The sequence below is a fragment of the Amblyomma americanum genome, chromosome 2 (genome assembly GCF_052857255.1).
Source record: "Amblyomma americanum isolate KBUSLIRL-KWMA chromosome 2, ASM5285725v1, whole genome shotgun sequence".
Taxonomy (NCBI): Eukaryota; Metazoa; Arthropoda; class Arachnida; order Ixodida; family Ixodidae; genus Amblyomma; species Amblyomma americanum.
The window spans coordinates 33,200,530-33,214,915 of NC_135498.1; the positions used below are offsets into that span (position 1 = coordinate 33,200,530).

General features: G+C 48.5%; 1 pseudogene; it reads left to right on the top strand.

Annotated features, from left to right (window-relative positions):
* The first annotated feature begins 6,103 nt into the window (after nucleotides 1–6,103).
* On the top strand, nucleotides 6,104–6,255 carry LOC144122267 (U1 spliceosomal RNA; annotated as a pseudogene).
* Nucleotides 6,256–14,386: the final 8,131 nt, after the last annotated feature.

The following is a 14,386-nucleotide window of genomic DNA, read 5'->3' on the forward strand; positions in this document are numbered from 1 at the left end:
AACGAAGAGCGCAACCAAAGAGCAATTAATGATGTAACTCAGTGCCGTTAATTACCATCGCAACGTATTACTTTCTTTCTCGGCGCAAAACGTTAGAAAGTTTCTCATGGAGCATTTATATTCGCCTTCATCAGGACACTTGAGGTTGCGCGTGCTGTTTGCTAACAGGGAGCGTCGATCCAAGCGCTGCCGCCACGCCTGGGGCCACATTAGCGCTGTGAAGAGAATGAGGAACAGACACAACTGCTCAGGATCCTGTTGTGGCACGTTTCGGCACCAGCTAATGAAGAAGCCCCTGCATGCTAGAACAATCCGTGTCTGATTTCGCTTTACTAGTTACTAGCACAATAAGCGTATCTGATCAAGGAAGACAGTTGGTGATTAGGGAGGCTGATGTTGTTGCTGGCTGGTGGCAGGTTTATCTTTGCATTGCATTAGCAGCGATACTTTAAATGATACTTTAAATGATACTTTAATTGAATGCTAGGTGGAGAAGATCACAATTCGTGCCACAGTTCTGCGTTCCAAGGGTGCTTTTGCAGGTAGGTAAGGTAGGGAGCTTGACAGATAATCCGGGCCCTACTGTAATCCGGGATCCCTACTGGCTGCCTTCCGCTGCCTCAGTGCTAATTACTTCAGCTACGCGATTAATCCCTCGCTGACCCTTTCAAGCGGAATGGCAAAGGTAAGGCGACGTTTTCACTATCACGCCCGCTCCCTGGTCGTGGTCCGAAATGGTTCACCAAACAGCGACCCTGTAACGCTGTTATTTCTCACCAACGAAAAAAAAAACAAAAAAAAGATGCCAGGAGCATCCAGCTCACTCAAAAGTGAAAGGCAGGTCCTTCACCTCCGAAAGAGAGAGAGGAGGCAGAAGGGAGAGCGAGCCATTACAACATTACGGCTACTCACGCTGCGAGAGAGAGAGAGGTGGCGGCTCCACTTATGTATCTTTCGCACGTGCGCTATACGCAAGACGTCAGAGGCGCAGCGTACATAGCGGTCGGACAATCGAAGAAAAGCACGGAAGTGAAAGGAACCTTTTGAGCAGTTCGACGTTTCCCTGCCCCCCCCCCCCCCCCCCCCCATTTTTTTTTCTTTTCTAGTACTCGCGTTTTCTTCTTCGTTCTTCGTTTCATCGCCCGCGGCGGTCCTTCTGCGGACACACGTTCCGTTGGCTCCCGCGCGGGTAATAAGTTCGCAGACAGCGGAGGCAATCTGGTTACGAGAGAGACGTTCCTCTTCGGCCGCCAGTTTCGAACGGCAGAGCGCACACAGCGACGCCAGAGAAAGAGAGAGAGAGAGAATAAGAAAAGGGAGGAGAGGGTGAAAAGAAACCGTGCACTGTCAATCGTAGCGTGACCGTGAACTGAGCGATTTTCGATCGGCCGTCCATCCGCGCCTTCGGGCGTCGTTTCGGCTTTGTGCGCGAGCTCCGAATCACCTCGACTTCCTGGTGCGAGCGCTAGAGGGAGCAAGCGCTTGGGTGCTACGTCCCTCGCAGACGAAGGTACGAGCGGCGCCCAGAAGCGGTAGATGAAAGCGACAGCCTTCTGCTTGCACCATCGAGAGAAAGTTGCCCCCGCGCGTGTCCGTTAGTAGTGGCGGTGACCGTACTCGTCTTTGTCGGTGCTGTTGGTGATGCTGCCACTCTGGTCGTGCTCCGTTACGGCCTTCTGCTTGCACCATCGAGAGAAAGTTGCCCCCGCGCGTGTCCGTTAGTAGTGGCGGTGACCGTACTCGTCTTTGTCGGTGCTGTTGTTGATGCTGCCACTCTGGTCGTGCTCCGTTACGGGTGCTCGTCGTTCGGAAAGAAAATGCCCGGCCGAATGAAAAGGCGAGGCTGACCTCGCCTGGAGAAGTTGTCAGGGCGGAGAACGTGACGGTCGAAATTGTCCGCTAACGGAAAAGAACGTCTTCCCGGCGCCTCGCGCAGTCGGTTGGTTAGGTGCCGTGCGAAGGAGGCGCGAACAGTTACTCGGGAAAGGTTAAGGTCCTCCGGAATGCTTAAAGTGATGTGAGGCCTCAATCGTGCTTATATCTTCGCCGCAGGGGAGTTTATTAAGTCGGACTGTACAGCAATTAACTCTGAAGGCGAAGAAGGCCAGGGTTTCTGTGACCCTATGTCGCTGTGACCCCATGTGACGCTATGTCGGGCCCTTACTGTATGCTACACTTGTCTTCAATTAGCTATCAGTGGCACAAATTAAGGAAAGCTGATTTTCATTTTCTTTTTTGGCACTCGTTTTAATGGCGCAGGTGTTTTCGGTGCTGCGAGGTGTTTTCAGCCTTCTAGACGCATGATAAGGCATGTGAGCCGACACCGGTCATGAAGATTTTTAAACTGAACGCGAATATAGTTATACATATAATGAAACCCCTACTGAAACGTTCCATTTGAGCAGGTCATATAGAATTATAGGAATATGAAGTCTATAAGATATAGAAAACTATATAGAAATTTATATCCTTTCTATACATCTTCGATATAGCGTTCGTATGCTTTCCGTATAGTTTCTATGTGGTGTGCATGACGTCATTCGTGTCCGTATGTTTCGATATGCGCTGTCTGTATAGACCACATGGTATGGACTCCATATGAGCCATATGGAAAACATGCCATTATGGGACTTGTCATATGGCACTTTTTTAAGCAGGGACCTTGCTAAACATCTTCTAGGACAAACACAAGTGTTGTTAAAGAATTAAATTTCCTTTATCTTCTGCTACGAATTGAGTGGTCGTCTAACCAAAATTCTGTATATTGCCTCTTGGCGACAAATTTTTTCTGCAACAAACTATACGCCCGTTAAGAGCGAAATTTAATTTCAGTGCTAACTTCGGTACGCCTTCTCCGACCATATGGATCTCAGAAACGTTCTGATTGGGAAAACTGCTTCATCGATCCACGTTGGAAGCTGATCAGAGCAACGATTTCAAATTGGACCCTCGCGTTGACGACAACAACAACAAACAGTGTCTAAAATCTACAAATTTACATTTTTAGCAACTTGCTGTGCAGCCAACACAGTACCATAGACGCCACCTGTTAGAGCGTTAAAATCAGTCAAAGTAGATACTCTGCTTCACAATTCTCGCAGCAGCTGTAACGTTGCGAGTGGAGATGCAGCAGCGCGACAGGGGCCAGAAGCTACCATTTTGACCTCGGAACTTTTGACTTAGACTTAATTCGTCCTAAGGCTGTCACGTCTTGAGTCATATGAAGTAAAACCATGGCGCGAATAAACGTGGCGACAAACAGAGCTAAACACACTGTAGTATATCAGACGAAAAGCTGGGCTAGCCAGTAGCTGTTGCCTGCGGACGACGGGGCGCGAACCAAGGCAGAGGACAAGGATGCAACACAGACGAACGCTGACTCGCAACTAACGTTAATGAGAAAAGTTTCTTAATAAACCTTTATAAAGAATAAAATGAAGATTTTTCTGAATAAAAAGTTAGTAATAGTCAGCGCTCGTCTGTGTTGCTTTCTCGTCCTCTGCCTCGGTTCGCGTTGTTTCCTCTACATTTGGAATGAAGCTTTCCCAGTGGTTTACAGCTAAGTGCTAATGTTTTATTCCAATTCCTCGTAAGACAACTGCGTGTTACGCTATGGCCTTTCATTATAACTCGTCGCACCACTCGACGATTCCTGAGAGCCCATCGAGATCTGCTTCAGCACAAACATATGCGATGTTTTAACTGACGCTCTTAATTGTGTCGACAGCATGGAACACCCTTTCTGTGTTTATATGCCTCTATTTCTATATACATACCTATAACCCTGGTTGTGGCGGTAGTAGGACATTGAACTACCGCCCGCCCCCCTCTCTTTTTCAAGAAAAAAGTGAACTTTCATTCGTTGGCAGATTCACTGGTACCGTTATGTCCTGAAATTCGTTTTAAGGCGAACGAATTATATGGCCTATTAGGAACGAAATCCGTTGTCATTGTCGGCGTCCAGGAAAAGTGGTCCAGAAAACCCCCAATGACGTCATCATCAAGGAAAAAAATTCATCCCGAAGATGCGGGGATTCGAACGAAGGACCATCATATTGCGAGGCGAGCACACAACCCATTGGCCAGAAAACGGCGTTGCTTCATGGCGAATATAAGTGCACCTAGTGTGTGGGTTGCCTTCCGACGGCAAGCTAATGAGTACGGGTGCCGTTAGAAAGAAAAGAAAAAATACAAATGAAAAATAATGCTTTCGCTTTCAGAGCACCCAACCCTCCGCGTTCTTTTCCCGCCCGACTCTTAACCGGAAACGGACTTAACGTGCTCGATGCGGAACGATTCGTTTATTGGCTTGTAAGCGAAATCAGGCTATGAGGGACGCCGTAGTGGAGGGCTCCGGAAATTTCGACCACCTGGCGTTTTTTAACGTGCTCTCACATCGCACAGTACAAGGGCGAATAGAGTTTCGCCTCCATGGAAATTCGACCGTCGCGGCCGGGATCGAACCCGCGACCTCCGAATTTATCCGAAGAGCACCGGACGCGAAATTCGGAGGTCGTGAGTTCGGATGCCACTGGAAGCAAGTAGTTGCTTTTCTTCTGCTTTTTTTAATCTCACATTGAAAAACTGCAAATTACAAAAAATAAATCCCCGATGCTCCTTGGTTTCGGTGACTGTTAGCTTTCGAAAGCAGATAGTCGGATGTAACCATTCCTGGGGACACGAACACCTGAATACGTAACAAGGGCGGGTTGCTATCTGTGGTTTCTTTTGCGGCGCGCCTGGCGATCGTTTGTCCGAAAAGTGCAATTAATCTCGCTCTGGTGTGGCTCTCACAAAAAAGCCGGTTCTTGCCTCGCGATCACCCCCACCGCTCTCGTCGCTGATAACGGCATTTAGAGTCGCGTATCGTCCCGCGTCGACCGCTTGCAGTTGTATATATATAACACGATGCCGTGGGAACCAACTCGGACGATGCACCGGCAGTTTCATTTTCTCTATTGTCACGCTCGCTCGCGCCTTTCCTAGCGTCGCTTAAGAACCGTAATTGAATTTACAATAGCGTGTAATAAAAATTACCCCAAGTCGCGACTCGGGGGGCAACGTGCTTCGAAAGCGCCGGACTGGCGACTCTGTAAACACGATCCGCTTGTTTCCCGCGCATTTGTTCTCGATTACGTTTTTATTCCGCTTTCCCTGTTCAAATTTATCGTCCCTCTTGTCGCCCGTGTGCACGAACACCGTTTGTCATTGCCCTTTGTTGCCGCCGCAACAGTGAAGCCGGAAGACGGCGCGGTCTGCTGTGCGACTTGAAAAAGGACAGGACTACAATTTATGGTGCTGTTCCCGCCCTCTGGCGTGTGAACGGCGGTTTAAATGAAGGGAAAAAAATTACTCACAGACAAATATGAAGTGGCAAGATGTTTGTCTTCAGGTGCATAATAGACGTATGCGTTCCCTTCTTGTCCATTACAAGACTTTCTTACGGGAACCTTCCTATGGAAAGTAGTAGCCGCTGCGTTGTGCTGAGGGAGCGCACGACAGCAGAGAGCTTTAGCTCTACCGTACATTAAAACACGGTAACTACGGCAATTGCTACCGTACGGCAAATGTGGCTTGGCAAGCCTGGCAACGGTAGCAACGGCACCGCGTTACCATACTTGCCGCACGGCTAACCGGCTACGCTAAAACTCTCTAGCAGCGTGGCGAAGTGTCAGTGTGCCTGTGAGCGAATTCCGCCTAAACTTACATGCGATGGACTGAATGCGCAACAAAAAAAAAAAAGTGGTAGGGTTTTGTATGTAGCTGAATCTAGTCGACGTGCGAAGCCATGAGCCTGGTCTGCTCATTGTTTTGCTTTGATGGGTCATCGGCACGTCCGGCGACGATATCAGTTCGATGGTAGGATTAGTTGATTAAGGCGAGGATGTGCAATGCACAGCGCGAGATTGTGTATATTAAGTTCGATAGTAGTTTTAGTTGAAGAAGATGACGATGTGTAATGCATAGTGCGAGAGAGTCCAGATACTTATGGCGGGTGGCCGAGTTCAAATAGGTCGCCCAAGTTGGCCTTCGCCAGATGTTCCAAATGGCGAAGACCCGGGCGGGAGGGAGTGACCCCAAGCCGGTAGCGTTGTATATATATATACTTACCTGGTGCTGGGTCACCGGCGATCATCAAGGTCGGGGCCCCGTGCCGAGGCCTGCCATTGCACTGCGGAAGGCTGAAGCACGCCACTACTCCTAAACGGAGTAGATGGGGCATGATAAAATTGGCCGATCCCCCAGTGTGGGTATGTGCCATCTTTTGATAGGCTAACAACAACAACCACCGCAGCTGCGGCCTGCTTGTTTGAACATCCGCCTCGCATGCGAGAGGTGCTGGGTTCGATCCCCAGTGCCGCCGGGTACCCACCAGTGATAAAATGGGTACAACCTTTCCCCTGGTCTGGTGCTCGGCTTCTTTAGGCTGGAATGCTTGGGAAATGGGTCTTTGACCCCAGCTTGAGTAAAACGAAAAAACCTTGTGCCAAGACCCCAGATGCCCTTGCGCCATAAAAATTAATCATCATCATTAGTGCGCATATACGACATTCTTGAACAAAAATTTGAGATATTGGAAAACGGCAACGTACTGATATGAAAATATTGAAGATAATAATCCATTATTCCCATATGTAGCAATATATTTCTTTTAAAGTATGTCCATAGCTTGCATCGAGCATTTAAGACTACCAAAGAAAACCAATGGGGGACACTTTTGACGATAGCACAAAATGTTAACAGCAAAAAAATGCAAGCCTGCCGACGGGAGATCTGCGAGTATATTGATTGTTATAGTGAAATCTTACGATATATGAAAAAAGTGCGTTCAAAAACGCTTTCCCGTCTAAGAATGCTTTTGTCCAGAATTTTTGGGTATGGTTGCAGTTTATCACGAGGCGTGATCAGCTGCAGTGATGGCATGGTGCTTTCGTGCAGTGGCCAGCGAAGCTGACCTGTTCGCGCCGCCGCGGGTTCAAATCCCAGTCACGGTAGTATTTATTTTATTTATTTATTTATGATTTGTCCAAGGTCACCAGAAAGGTCAAGCTTCACACAAAACTTAGAGCCGGTTAGAGCTTGTGAAGTAGTGATTTCGTACTAAAAGAACATAATACAAGTACTTCCAGGTTTTGACAGGCTCGATAGCAGTTGTAAGAGGTGACAGTGACTCCGGGTGCTGTATGTCCCGACAAGCGACAGCAGTGCTTTTACCCGTTTTCATGCAGCTATCATGACAAAAAGCCAAGCACATTAACACGAACACGGGAACACTTGAACGCACGCAAAATTGCAAGGATGCCTCGCTCGTTGCGGCATTGCGACGTACGGGCAGGCATGAAGCTACAGATTTCCGTTTTACGTGACGCTCGTCCGAATGCACCCACACTGTAATGACGTCACACGATCACCGCTGCCTCGACGCAGCTTGTATTCCTGATGAGCGTGTAAGTAACCTGACGCGCGTTGCGTTTTTCGCAGAATGGCCGGAGTCACGTGCACTATGCACGGGAGCTTCAAGGCAACGGTCGAAGCCGCTTGAAGACGTATTCAACATCACCGGAAAAATTATCCTCTCGAGCAACGAAACGTTGACGTTCGTCTTGGAAACGTATGGCATACCGGTTCGTTGAGAGAGAGAGAGAGAAATGGTTGCAGCTATATAGCTTCGGCTCATAGCGAAGCTGCAATCGATGATCCACGCTTCGGGGGACGCCCGCATCGACGACGCGGACACACATTACAGAGGCTCGCAGAAGTCGACGTCGCCGCAGCAGACGCCAGCCAGTTGAACGCGTCGCGATCATTCCGGGAATGCGGGCCCTCATTGCTCGGACGTTACTCTCTCGCGCGACGCGGTGCTGACCGCTCGGACAACGTTCGCGTCTTGACTCAGCGTTGCCCACGCCCCGCACGGCTGCAGCTATCTGTTGCAATTAGGGCGAACGGGTTTGCCGCGCTCGCAATTATTACTGGCGCCGAGGCGAGAGGGCGCTTCGACGCCGTCATCTGCGCCGCTGCTCGCTGGCTGGCGTCTGCGGCTGCCAGGCGTGAAGGAGCCATCGGGACGCCCACATGCCTTTTTGTTATTAATTTTTTTGCTGCTTTTTCCAGACCGGGCTCCTCGTCGTCTGCGCGCACAATCGGGCACTCCTTTGTACGCGAAAGACCGTATCGGTGCTTCTGATCGCTCGTCGGCAGGTTCCATCGAAGGTGAGAAGAGCTTCGATGAAAATGAGCGATTGAAAGGAAGAAAGCAGCAACACTGCCGACAGTAAGATAAACAAGGCCGCGGCCCTCCCTCGTAGCCTCCCGCTTGGCTGACCCGTGCGGGCCTGAGAAAGTGACCGAGGCGGCAGCAGCGCGCGCCTTGACCACCATGCGTCCGCTCGTCTATACGGAGAAAAAGAGGTGAGGACACGCTTGCGTAGCGGTCCTTAACCTTGACAGGTGCACACGGCTACGCTGCTCAGGAATTCGCGACGCTGATAGATTTGCTTCTGTTCTCACCTCGCCGCTCTGTTGGCGCTTTGTTCTACGCGTACTGGAGTATAATAACCTCGCCGCTCTGGGACTTACTGCTCTCACGTGAGGAATCCAAGCATGCAGCTGACTCCTGCTTTTTATTGCAGCTGAGGGACGTCGCCTATAGACGCGCTGAAGAAACAATAGGGAACGAGTAGGCATCCGGTGCCTTCCTAGCGTATAGTGCACCGTAAAAGACAAATGGAGGTATTATTTCAGACCCGCCTCGGTGGCTCAGTGGTTAGGGCGCTAGGCTACTGATCCGGTGTACCCGGGTTCGAACACGACCGCGGCGGCCGCGTTTCGGAAAACGCTCCCGTGTGCTGTGCGATGTCAGTGCACGTTAAAGATCCCCAGGCGGTCGAAATTATCCCGGAGCCCTCCACTACGGCACCTCTTTCTTCCTTCTTTCACTCCTTCCTTTATGCTTTCCCTTACGGTGCGGTTCAGGTGTCCGCCGAGATGTGAGGCAGATACTGCGCCATTTTCTTTCCCCAACAACCAATTTTCATTTTTTTTATTTCAGCATTTTGACTAGGCTTCAAGGCGGAATACTCTTTAGCGCTACACATAAAGGGGACAAGACAGGTGGTAAATCACAACTGTTTATTCAGAAAGAATGCGCGTACATATATACACTCATAAAGTCATTCATCATATCAAGATATTAACAATCTTCCACACGTGTCGGCAAGAAATGTTATTTTCATTTCAAGCAAACTGAATTGTCGCTGATAGACGTGTCAGACTTTTTTCGGATAGAAAACGTTTCCAGTAGTTCGAGTGCACCCGCCGCGGTGGCTCACTGGTTAGGGCGCTCGACTACTGATCCGGAGTTCCCGGGTTCGAACCCGACCGCGGCGGCTGCGTTTTTATGGAGGAAAAACGCTAAGGCGCCCGTGTGCTGTGCGATGTCAGTGCACGTTAAAGATCCCCAGGTGGTCGAAATTATTCCGGAGCCCTCCACTGTGGCACCTCTTCTTTCCTTTCTGCTTTCACTCCCTCCTTTATCCCTTCCCTTACGGCGCGGTTCAGGTGTCCAACGATATATGAGACAGATACTGCGCCATTTCCTTTCCCCAAAAAACCAATTATTATTATTATTATTAGTTCGAGTGCCACAGTGTTCTTCTGCGGCTGACTGATTTTATTTCCATCTACCTTGTGGAACTGCGTGCAGAGTAACGAAAATCGTCCTTCCTTATTTCTTCAGCAGCAGCTATTTGTGACGAGGGCATGAAAACATTGCTGAGCCACGCCCAGGAAAATCTGAACACACGCTTCTAGTTCGCACGGCTGCCACCAGGTGCGGAGTGTCGCTAAACACTCAAAACCACCGCGGGAATTTGGATTGTACGGTACATCCCATTGACTTTCTATGGCCGTTGGAAATAATTGGGGTGGGTGCAGGTAGCACTTTATACGTCATATTTTGTAGCGAGGGGAAATAGTCGACGACGACACTTGCAATGTTCGAGCACAATCTCTTGGGACTTTCTATTTTTCTCAAAATAATAAGTTGAAAATTTCCCCATTGTGTTGCACTGCGTTCGCTACAATGGCGGCCAACAGACTGCGCTAGTCGCTGATGTGGGCCAGAGTTACTGCATAGGTAAGTACCTAGATTTGCGCGCAAGTCTGCCGAGTCGCCGCAGAAAGCATACAAGTTATGCGGCCAAGCCCCACTTCACGCTTGCAGGAGGCGTTATACGACGCAACTCGGGCGGGGAAATCATCGAGTGATCGATTACCTTCGGCAATCCCATTCCTCATATTTATTTTTCGTGAACAGTGCTGATTTCTACAGTTGTACCGAGTAAAAGGCTCAGAAAGCTTGCCTCGCTCTGCGGCTTTGCCACATAACTTGGATGCTTTCTACGGCAACTGGGCAGACCTACTCGAAACTCTTGTTGTTACCTAAACGGTAGCTCTAATGTGGGCATGAGTAGCAGTCATTGCTATGCGTACTCGCCTCTTGCTGCTTCTTTTGCTGAAGTACAACTTCGACTCTCAGCCAAAGGAAAGGACAGAAAGTTAGGTGTTTTTCTTTTTTTTTTGCAAACCGATGCTCCCCCAGTTTGTCCTGGGCTTGAATGTTGCTGCTTTGTTATATTTATACCAAAAGAATCCACCAAAACGTTTGTGCCCGCGTAGAAAATTTCCTCCTGGAGTCGAATTGGCTATTGTGACCGATCTCGAAAAAAAATGAACAGGATAAAGATTGTACATGCCTTGGCTGGCTCGCTCAGAAGGCACTTGGCAGCTCTCTACTTAGCCTCAATATTGCTATCTACTTCCCTTTTCTTTTCGTCGTCAGCTACGGTGGATAGCAGAGTATTAAGTCATACTAAGGTTAATAACATGTAGCAACATCTTTGGCACGCGAACTGACGTCGCCATTGACGCTACACAAATGTCCTCAATTACGCATCTAATATAAAATGACACATTAACCCTTAAAAGGCGCTAAGTCGATTAATTGGATAAAATGAACCAAGTAATCAGTCGAAATGCTTCGTCGGTAGGTGCACCCGTAATTAACGCATTAACGCCCCATCACGTTCCTGATATGCTGGACGGCAGCCAAGTCATACTCGCCGGCTTCGTCTAGCTCACAAACATCACGTACGTTTGTGGTTTTGCGCCGGCGATGATGTAGTGAAAAGATAAACTCATTTACATATGATGATTCCTCGCTAGCCGAGAAGCCAAGCGCATGACTAATGAACGCAGGTGATTCGTGGACTGATGCAGCATGTGAGGCAGCGACTCATCAAGGCCAAAGGCTGTTCGAATCAGCCTACATTAAAACTGTGGAATGACCGGCACTCGAAGAAATACCTGCGTAGTATCGAACGTAAGATAAAAAAAAACGATCAAACCTTTCACGCGCAAATTCAAATGCGGAGGATTTCGTTAAAACTATAAAAGCTTACAGTGGCGCGTTAGTCACCAAGAACAGAATCTTAAAGCCTTGAATTTTTAGAATTTCAGCTATCTTGATGAGCAATTCCTGTTCACCGAAGTTGACCGTCTGGCATGTCTTAAACCTACCAAGCGCAACATCTGCCAGCTTATCTGTCGTCTATCCGTTTAGTGGAGAATGAATCAACTTGCGTATCCCGGCTGCAATAATATAATTTGTACGCAACAACCAGCTTAACTAGCCACCTGAACGAAACTTAGACGCAGAAGTTGATATTGATCTTAACTTACACAGACGCTGTTTAAAGGGAGACTCACTTGTGTTCTCGCGAACATTGGAGAAATAATGATGACGACTGAGGAAAAATTATTTATTTTAGTATAGATGAGATTGGACATAATAATCAGAGGCCCGCTACTTCGAGGATTCGAAAGCTTACAAAGCTTTGTCGCGCATCACGTTGGATTGCAGAAATAATAAGAGCGCCGCGTCACGTTGACACTTATAGACATGCAGCTACCTAAGTGACAAGGTGTCTCATCTACACACAGGGCGTTCACGGGTAAAAAGCAAGCAGCTAGCTATGCCTCACACATGTTAAATGCGCACAGATGATTTCTTGGCCACTTTACACATGTGGCGTAATAGATAGCGCTTGTGGCCTCTGAGAAAAAAGTTGGGGGGGGGGGGGGGGGGGGGGGCACTTAAGCTCCGCCTTAAGGATATGACGCGATAGTGTTAATAAGTTAATGCCCATATATGCGGAATTGGTCATTCTCAACTTTACACTCACATGTCCCTGGGAGTCGTCATAGTGCTCTTTGCGCAGTGGTGCAGCGGTTAAGCGATGTGCCACTGTCCTGCGATGACAGGTGCTGCCACTGGTGGGTCTTGTGAGACCCAAGTTGCTCTTCCTGAGCAACCTCTTTATGGTTAGTTTGCTCACAATCCTGTGGGTAGGTTATGATGTCACCAGAAAGTCACGTGACCTACGTAGCCCACTTAGGTTGCTTCTCCGTGGGTGGCTGCCTGGGCCACCCTATCTACGCCACCCTTTCTAGAGGCCCGTGTGCTGTGCGATGTCAGTGCACGTTAAAGAACCCCAGGTGGTCGAAATTTCCGGAGCCCTCCACTACGGCGTCCCTCATAGCCTGAGTTGCTTTGGGACGTTAAACCCCCATAAACCAAACCAAACCAAACCAGCATATTTATCACACACAACGCCGACAACCCCAACGCCAGATTTTCTGCGCAACGGGACCTTTAAGTATATCGCGTTAATAAAGTAGTTCAAAGCAAGCGAAACGTTGCTTTGTAGTTTAAAAGAGTTAAGTGGAAAGTTTCATGCTCTCTATTTCTATTCACAGAAACGTTGTACTGAGACCTGCAGTGTGGATTGGTTCCCTTATCTGCAATGGCACTGTCTGGGACTTCAGTATCTGGTCCAAGCAAGTTCAAGCGCCTCGTATGTTTTCTCATAACTGATGTGGAAGACCCGCGTTAAAGCGTAGCAGGAGCGCGCGTTTCAATTTTGAGTTTACTTGGAATGAGCGGTAAATGTGGTGCAAATGCCTACTGTATGAGCCAGCTATGCGCTAATGAATTTAACAAAACGGCAGATTCAAAGTTCGTGTCAATGCCTGGCCGAATGTCGTTGTCGTGGTATTGGGAGCACTGAGCGGAATTGGAGGGCAGGAAGTGAAACACCTTCCAATAAGCCCAGGACTCGGCGATAGGTGATTTCGTGGCGTTCACGAAACTGAGAAACGACACTGAAATAGGCTTTCCTCCCGTGGAAGAGCGAGGAACGCCGTGGCCGCAGTGCCACATAGGCAAAAAGAAAGAAAAAATAGCGGGAGAAGTGAGGGAAGCGGGGGTGAAAAGCGGCCAGTGAGTCGTGTGATTCTCAGTAAACAAATAGGTCGACGCTACTCAGTCAAATTTTGTGCATTGTTCTATGAATCCAGTCGCTTCTTAGGAGACAGAGGCGCCCTTGCGAGCAACTCGACGGCTGTGGATTGGAGCGGTGGGCTCGGTGTGTGTAGGGATTGTATGGCATCTTGATATTTAGGCCCATGAAAGATACCTACACAAGCGTACAAACAAGGTGCGAAAGAACAAGTCCGTTCCCAGAAATTCTGTACAATTGGTTCGGTTCAATTAAACGATTCTTTCATTTCCGATTTTGTTCTGTTCTTGTAATCCCCCGCCCAGACTGGGAAATCCCGGCAACAGCGAGGGTGAGGCTTTGGTTTAGTCAGTGAGGAACGACGAAATTCAAATCATAACAATGGGATAACAGTCACACCGATTGCTCATGTTATTCTGGCCCTTCCTACACCGTACTTATTTTTTTTTTTTTTTGCAAATGCATTGCCATAAAACGGTCCACTTCTAGTTCAGCTTGAGTTTAGTTCACTGATCAAGTCTTCAGTGTGAAGGAATCAGCAGTTTTTTAACAGCTGAATCCTAGGAGTCATTTTCAGCGCCCGACGAAGGAAACTAAAACAAGCGACATCGTCTTGGATTACTACGTGTGCTCAGCCAACTGCTTGCATGGAGAGGATGTATGGAGAGTTTGTTTCAATCATCGCAGGCAGTGATGCCTTGCAACTCTCCTTGTTTTTTTTTTCGTGACTAGGTAATTCAAGACAGTGTTTGCATACTATCAGGAGCAGCAAGGCCGGATTTCCGTTCACTCGACAGTAATATCTTGCGTTAGCTGCAAGGGTACTTACAGTGCGCTGCTGTTAACACAGTATCTAATTCAGGACCTGACGTCGTAGGCAAGCGAGGAACACCTCAGGAATGTTCGCAACCATTGCAATTGACGCACGAGATCCCGCAGGAAGGGAGTATCACATTTCTAGAGGTTACACAGCGCCTCCATGACACACAGGTGTTCCGGGCCTGCAGCCAAGTCACAATTATAAC